Here is an 8,810-nt window from a genome sequence, read left to right as displayed (position 1 = left end):
GGGGAAGATATAGGGCGAACATGCCCCATCCTCAAAAAGGGCGAACGTGCCCCTTGGGCACATTTTTGTATTTTCTTCAGGGTATGCAAATAACAAATCGAATAAGGAGTTTATAACTGCATTAAATCTTTAACAAATCCCATATGTTCCAAGTACAGATTTCCATTAAAACCATCTGTATTTATGTATCAATGATAATACAACATTATTAATGCAAGAAAAAATGACGTTTTGGTGTAATTTTTTTGTTTTGGCTGCAGTTCGATGAACACGTCCCTATATGTCGCGCATCTAATATGAGAAGTTTATAATGACCTATGTCACCTAATTTTGCCATCCCCAAATTCCCCGATAGCCGTAGTGCTGAGAAACAAGGGGTGGGCGAACCTGCCCCTAGGGCGAACACTCCCCGCTCTCCCCTACCATAGGTCAAAAACTATGGGTCACAGAAATATGACACTGATAACTTTTTCAATTTAAACATCAAGCTCAATGCATTGATATACATTTCTTGTCAAATAAATTTTTACACACACACACAAGAAGCCAATGGCCATTTTAGGTAAAAATGATAAAAATCACGAAAAAAAGCATGTTTTGACCAAAATTTGACTCAATATGGTATGATGGAATATAAAATATAAAATATTCATATGCCCTCTATTATTCAGAGCAATAATCAACGTCGCAGTCAATTTTCTTTTGAAGTTATGGTTACTTTAATATTTGACATTTTTGGGTAAAATTGGGGAAAAACAAACATATTTTCAACCAAAATATCTCAGTCCACATCACTTTTCAAAATTGCCAGCCGGGTTAAACAGAATATAGAGACTCTAACGATTACTTCTAACCAGGCTCTCATCTTTGTCCATGCACGGGACCCTAGCCACAAAGTGGCCTCTACTGTACTTGTAGTGTGGCGTTTAGTTCTTTTGTTGTCAAGAAGAGTTTTTACAAGTTTGACAATGGTAGACTGAAACAGTTGCACTAAAGATCTAGAGTAACGTAAACGGCTTCATTGGATAAAGGCGTACGGTCAAATAAGAAAATAATGGCTATCAGAGAAACATAGTGCATGAAGAGGTTGGATGTCAGCATCCCGGCCTCTTAACTGTAACCAATTTCTTGTGGCCACATACTTACATCTTTATCCAAGAAACTGATGCAAGATGCTTTAGCCATTGGCCGGGGAGTAACTTCCCCCTCGGCACTACGGGACACGTCCTATTGCTGGGAAGGCCGCCCCTCTCCCACCCCACCATCCTGCAACCCTAGCTACTAATAGGGCTGCCCGAACGAACCCAAACGGTAGCTCAGTGCGCCTCTAACATTTTATGCAACTATCTGGTCAGAAAAAAATAGTACACACTTAAAAATAGGTAGTCAAAAATGACCCTAAAGTAGTAATTTTTGACCCCATGGCAGGGTCAACTATGCACCAAACCCAAGTTGAAGTCATTTTTGACCCGGAGATGAAGTCAAATGATTTGACCCAAATTGTAGTTAAAAATGACTACATTTAGGGTCAAAAATGATTTGACCCTAACAGAGTCATTTGAAAAATAACCCTATTAGTGTCAAAAATGACTATATCCGGGGTCATAATTAGAAAATGACCCTAAAGTAGTTGAAATTACTACATTTGGGGGTCCTGGTTTGAAAATGACCCCGGAACGTGGGTCAAAAAATGACTATATTGGGGGTCATTTAAATATGACCCTTTTAGGGGTCAATTTAATATGATGTCAACAACTGAAAATGACCCCTATGGTGGTCAAATTTGACTTCATCCGGGTTATTTCTAATTGACCCCCTAAATTAGTCAAAATTTTGACTACCTATTTTTAAGTGTGTATAGGGCGAACCAAAATTTGGTATTTTACACTATTTTCGCCCATTATCAGGATGGAAAAGGCTTTATCTTAAAAATTAAAATTTGGTAAGTTTACACTAGGCCAAGCCCATGATTGGGCTGACTTTTGGTAGAAAAGGAGCTTGCCCCTTTTCTTTTCCTTTGACCTCCTGACTATTTTCTCTTTCATTTTTTTGTCAGAGAGGCACTTTTTTCTTTCATTTTTTGTCAGGCTGCCCCCTGCCAACCCCACCCTCCCCCGCTGGCTACGCCACTGAAATTAGCAGTTGATCGTGTAGAGCAAATAATTATTCACAATAATTGCCTACCGTTGAACCGTTAGCCTATATAGCCCGATATGAGATCATAGCAACACTTGGTAACATTCTTTACACCAACAATCTATTTAATTAGGCCTATATCGATTGAGGATATCAGGGGTCGCGGTCTTACATTCCTTGTTGTTGGGTGAAAAGATCGCCAAACACTATTTTGGCCCATGATCGGGCTGAATTTTGGTCGAAAGGGGGCTCCTTGACCCTTTTTTCCCCGTTGCCCTCCTTCATTTTCTCTTTCATTTTTTGTCAGAGGGGCACTCTTTTCTTTCATTTTTGGTCCTCTGCCCTCCCCTGCCCCTGCTGGCAGCTACGCTACTGAACTCAAGGTAGGACGTATGACCGTTCTAGGATTTGAAAATGACTACCCCTTCACTAACAGGGAACTTGGATATTTGCAGCAATTTAACCCCTATTGCACGAAATCAAGGATAATCCCCCTCCCCACTGAATACCCACCCCCTTTTCTTTTTCTTTTATCAAGGTTGCATTTTCATTTCACCCCTTTCTTGGGTAATCGAGGATATTTTTCCAAAAAAAAACACCCCTATTTTTACCATTTCAAGGACACTTTTGAATCCCCCCCCTTTATTTCACCGGGAAATGAGGACAACTTTTTGCGGAAAAAATATCCTGTGTGGAACTAGCAGGACCTACTAAAAACGGAGCCCCCGTGGTATTGTATGGCCAAATGATGACGTTGGGCATCGCATTGTTATGATAATAACGTTATGAATGAAAATGGTCGATGAGGTTTTCTTGACAATGAAATTCATTGTTGACCATGACATGCGCAGTTGATGAAGTTCTGCTTGAACAAATTCCCGCCCGAATTCAATCGTTGAGTTGTCAGCATTGTGAACGGAATGTTGCTGTTGTTTTCACCGTAGTCAACATGAATGCGTGTATAATATGATAATGGTATGTATGCTTGATTACATTTATACTGCATTATGCTTTTGAGAGATCTGAAATTGATCATAAATTATAATCTGAAAAGTTGATTAATATTATTTATTTTGGTCCGACTGTGTACGTGTGGTCCAATTTACCGATTTTTATATAGTTTTCCATTATGTATTTCTTCTAGCTTGCATGCCAAAAGTCGGGGGCACAGTGTCTTCGACCCTATATCTTCATGGCAGGAATCGCCATGGTAGGTTAAATCCACAGCCACGATTAGCCATTTGGTTCAAACCTTTAAAGCTCTTTTAAACTAATAATTAGTCGAGGACATAACTAAGGCTACTCACAATAGCCGGGTAATCGATCTTGGTTGTGCGTGATTAAGCTTGTATACCCCATTGAGGTCAATGGTCATCGACTTTTATACTGCCTACAGTGAGTGCAGCTGTACTACACGCTGCACGCTGTAGTCCATAACAGGACCAACGCAATATAAAATGGTCAAATTTTGAGTTCAAAGCGCACGGCCAATTTTCAAAGCGCATTCTAGCGACTATCATATCTGTTCAACACGTATTTCCAAGTTTATGAGACCAAATCTGGTTTCTTGAGAAAAAATCATGAAGGAGATATTAATCATTTTCTAACCCGGTATCAGAAGATTTTCGTCTGATATCAAAATCGTGCATAGCAATTCACGTGTATCGATCCCGTGTATTCATTTTAGTGTCCCTTCTGCACCAAATAATTATTAGCCAGGCGGTGTCGGTGTGGGGGGGCTCCTGCACAATTGCCGTATCAGTATTATTATCGTGATTTTATTTCAGCAAACTCGGATTCATGATGTTGGGGAAAATGTTGTGGCTTTCCTTGGTCACAATTTCCCACATTCCCATTGTTCTCTATTTAATCAGAGTAGGGCCTACTGCATAAGATTAATATGAAATTTAATGAAATGATGAAATGGTAAGTCTGAAATACGACATTTTTATTGATGCCTTGCTTGTCCTGGTAAATAATTGGGCCGGTAACTTCGGCATATTAAATTCAACAAAAATTGGAGAAAAATATTGAAATGTTACAGGCGTGTATAGGCTTATTTGCTACACAAAGTTGTTGTTTTTTCTTTGAGCAAAGTGCACACATCAAATATTTTCTAGACAGGAATGATTAAAAAAGTTAATAATTGCATTCTGACCTGCTGCCAAACTTTGGTCAAACATAAACTTGGCATTCGATTTGTATTTTGCATACCCTGAGGAAAATACAAAGATGTGTACAAGAGGCACGTTCGCCCCGCTCCCCATATTTCCCCGGGCGGACTTGCCCCAAACTGGAGGGCGGACCTGCTCCATCAGCCGAGATAACTTGTACTTCAAAAGAAAATGGACTGCAACCTTTATTATTGCTCTGAATAATGAAGGGCATGTTTATTTTATATCTGTGAACAAACATATTCCATTCGCATGCCATATTGAGTTGAGATTTGAATTAAGACATGCTTTCTATTATTGTTTACTACTATACTACTACAAATCTTGCTAAAGTTTGACCGATCACTTCCACATTGTGCTAAATTCCGGGGGTGGCACTCCAACTTTGGAGGTGACGCGTATGTAGGGCTGTTAAGACCCCCTTTTTCAGCATGGCTGTCACCCGAAGACCCCATATTTTTCCATTTGATCTGTCACCCAAAGACCCTTACAAGTTCAATTTGAACAGCAACTTTCATTTATCACTGCTTTTGTTACTTATTTTGAAAAAACAAAGAAATTTGAAGCCATTTAGAACTAGAAATGCGATTTTCGAGGTTTCTGTGGCGCTGTTCGGTTCTCACCCATAGATACCATTTAAAAAAAGGTCATGTTCTCACCCAATGACCCCATATTTTTTACATTTTGTTCTCACCTAATGCCAAAAATCATGCTCTCACCCAATGACCCCATATTTTTTACATTTTGCTCTCACCGAATGCCCCTTATGCGAGAGTGCCAGCCCTACACCTATATCCATTTCAAATTTAAGTGCCCCCCGGGGCTAAATTTGGATAAAACACAGGAAATTTTTATGATATTGGATCAAATTCTGATCAATCTGCTGAAATAGTGAAAATATCGTTAAGGGGGTACTACACCCCTCGATTAATTTGTGTCTATTTTTGCATTTTTCTCAAAAACTAATATAATAGAACAGTGGTAACAAAAGTTATGTATGTTATAGGGGCAAGAAATCCAATTACTACAGTGAAATTTCAGTGACCCAAGACAATCGGTTTGTTATTTATGATAAGAAATAAGGTACCGCTAGGATGTACCTTATTTCCTATCATATTTACTGAACCGCTTGTCTTGAGTCACTGAAATTTCACTGTAGTAATTGGATTCCTTGCCCCAATAATATACATAACCTTTGTTACTAGTGTGTTATTAGTTTTGGTGAAAATGCAAAAATAGTCAAAATTTACCACAGGTGTAGTACCCCTTAAAGTGGAATAAAATTATACTAAATTTTAACCAATCACTGCCAATCTTGCTAAATTTTGACTGATCACAACCCGGGGATCACAAATCCTGCAGTTTGATATATCACTGGAAATTTCTGAGTTGAAGCCCCAGGGCACGTGCCCCCCCCCCTCCCCCGGATTGTACCCATCCATTTCTATCCGGGGGGTGGGGGCACTTCAATATGAAATAGGTGTAGGGCTGGCACTTTCGCAGTAAGGGGCATTCTTCGGTGAGAGCAAAATGTAAAAAATATGGGGTCATTGGGTGAGAACATGACCTTTGTTTTAAATGGAACCTTTGGGTGAGAGCCAAAACAGCGCCACAGAAACCTCGAACATTGAATTTCTAGTTCTAAATGGCTTCAAATTTCTTAGTTCAAAATAAGTAACAAAATCTGTGATAAATGAAATTAGTTGCTGTTCAAATTGAACTTGTAAGAGTCTTTGGGTGACAGATTAAATGGAAAAATAGGGGGACTTCGGGTGACAGCATGTGTTCGTAAAAAAATATGAGGTCTTTGGGTGACAGCGAATAGCGATGCTGAAAAAGGGGGTCTTAACACTAAACAGCCCTACATATACGCGTCACCTCAAAAGTTTGAGTGCTCCCCCCGCGGTGATAATACCACATAAAAATAGCTTAAAATGGCAATATGATTCACCTAAACCTAATTCATGCTATAAAGGTCATAAAACTACAATAATTTGTGGTCATTTCATGAAAATCAATGTAGCATTCGGATAGCAATGTTTTTGTGGGATCTGAGAGCACATCAGATATATCAAATTGCATTTTTGATACGAGGATATATCAAATAATAATAAGTAAATTGTATTAATCTAATGATATGTACTTAAAGTGTATGTATCTGGGAGGAAAACCTGTCCATCATATGAAAATTTTGATCTTTCTTATTGAAGATATAATTTTTTCCCCCAAAACACCAACAAAATTGAAGTCTTTTGAAAAAAATGTATATTTTCAATATGAAAGGTCAAAATTTTCAATTGATGATTGGCTTTTCATCCCAGCTACATACATATCATTAGATTTACAAAGTTTACTTCAACGACTGTTGAAAATTGAAAATCTTAGGACTTAATTGAACTGGATTGATCTTATGTAAAAATGTAAACAGTTCTTTTTTAATTTGATCATGTTAAGATGCATCCAATAATTTACTAGAAACGATTTGTTATTTTGTAACTTTTCTTTTACGTGTTCATTACAGCATGGAAGTAGAAGACAGAAGATTGATACTTTCAGTTGAAAACATATGGAATGGATGGTAATGGTAAATGATAATAACTATAACAGGTGGTGACCAAGAACAGTGGTTGTAAAATGGCAGATTAATGATGAAGGGTTCCAATCACATATGTAAATATGCAGCACAGATGGTGAGTAATTGGGTGTTTTGCAGTCAAAATCAAGAAAGTGAAAAAACAATGCTTTTTGAATAAGCTTAAATTATATGCATCAATGTTCCATGGTCTTGTCTTTGTTAATTGAACAGTCTTATCTGTGTCTTGGTGTTAATGTCCTGTGTCTATCTTGGCTGAAAGAGTCTGTTGCGCTCGTGAAAGTTTGATTGTATCTTTCATTCCATTCTATTCCCGGGATTCTATTCCATTTCATTGCATTCTATTGTTCATTTAATTGTACTGTACAATTGACACTTGCCTTGCAGAGTGTTATCGGCTTCGACTTCTGTTACTCTCTTCTGGAACTCTCCGGAAATCACATCCTCTCCTAATTGACAAATTGTTATTGTGTACCTCCTAGACAGTACTAGACAATTGCCATTTGCCTTGGCAGTGTTACCGGCTTCGACTTCACACCCTCTCTTCTCCTACTGGTCTAGCCGTTAGAGAGATTTCATAAATTCCTGTCCGACCAGTTGTACTGTACAATTGACCAATTATTGTACAGTATAATTGCTATTGTGTACCTCCTAGACAGTACTGTCGGCGACTGGTGTCCCGTTACCCTCTCCTACTGGCCTAGCCCCCCAGTTAGAGAGATTCCTGTCCGACCAGTTGTACTGTACAATTGAACAATAATTGTACAATACAATTGCTATTGTGTACCTCCTAGACAGTACTGTCGGCGACCGGTGTCCCGTTTGTGTTTATTGTTTGTACTGTGTATTTGTCTTTCTGTCTTGTCTTGTTTATGCACTTGGGGTCTTTATGTCTGTTTTATGTTATGTGTATTTTGTTTCGTTAATGTTGTGTTTGTTCACAAAGTGCATGGGCTGGGGAGGGGGCAGGGGGGAGAGGGAGCGCATGATTGAATTTTTTTTATATGTACTAACATTTCTCTTGTGCACTTTTCTTTGTATTTCAGATGACTTGTGGAGCTGGAGATTGGGGTTACGACAGAAAAGGAGGCAATAGATGGTCAGTAGTTTGTTTTTGTATGTATAAACTAGATATCGTAAGATAGATATAGGCAACCTAAAAAGTATAATATAGATATGGTGAGATAGATAGCCTGTTGGCGACCTAAAGTGTATAAAATAGGGTGAGGGCTGGTCCTTTACCAGAGTGAGGATGTGAGCTTCCTCCACCTCCCTAGCTCAATTGATATGCTTGTTGGCAACCTAAAATGTATAACATAGATATGGGGATATTGATAGCCTGTTGGCGACCTAAAATGTATAAAATAGGTATGGTGAGATATGCTTGTTAGCGACCTAAAATGTATTACGTAGATATGGTGAGCATTTTACTTGAATTGCTGAGTATGAAGCCCACTCCATGTCGACTTCCTAAGCCTTTTCAGCCTGGATAATGTGTAGATAACATCCTTGCTATTCATCATGATTGTAAGAAATACTTTAAGTGAGTAGATCTATATATTGATCGGGAGTTCTTGGTCTGGTATCTAGTTAGGCTAGGGTTAGAGATAGGGTTAGGGCCAGGGGATATGGTTAGAGGTGGGGTTAGGGCTAGGGTTAGAGGTAGAGGAGGGTTAGAACTAGAATTAGGCCAGGGTCAGGTTTAGAGGTACCAGCTTGAAATTTTGCATCCGTGCATAGTCCCTACTCATAAGGAGCATTTAGTGCAAACATGATGAGCAGTATGGTTGGTGTATTCATGTTATGGTTGCCTGGATTGTCTTTTTTTTGTCTTCAGAAAGTGGGTCCAGTGCTTGGCAATTGGAGCACTGTGTTTCTGTTTTCATCGCCTGTTATGCTTGTTGGCA

The sequence above is a fragment of the Amphiura filiformis genome, chromosome 9 (genome assembly GCF_039555335.1).
Source record: "Amphiura filiformis chromosome 9, Afil_fr2py, whole genome shotgun sequence".
In the NCBI taxonomy this organism is placed as follows: domain Eukaryota; kingdom Metazoa; phylum Echinodermata; class Ophiuroidea; order Amphilepidida; family Amphiuridae; genus Amphiura; species Amphiura filiformis.
Note: the sequence above shows the minus strand (reverse complement) of the source record.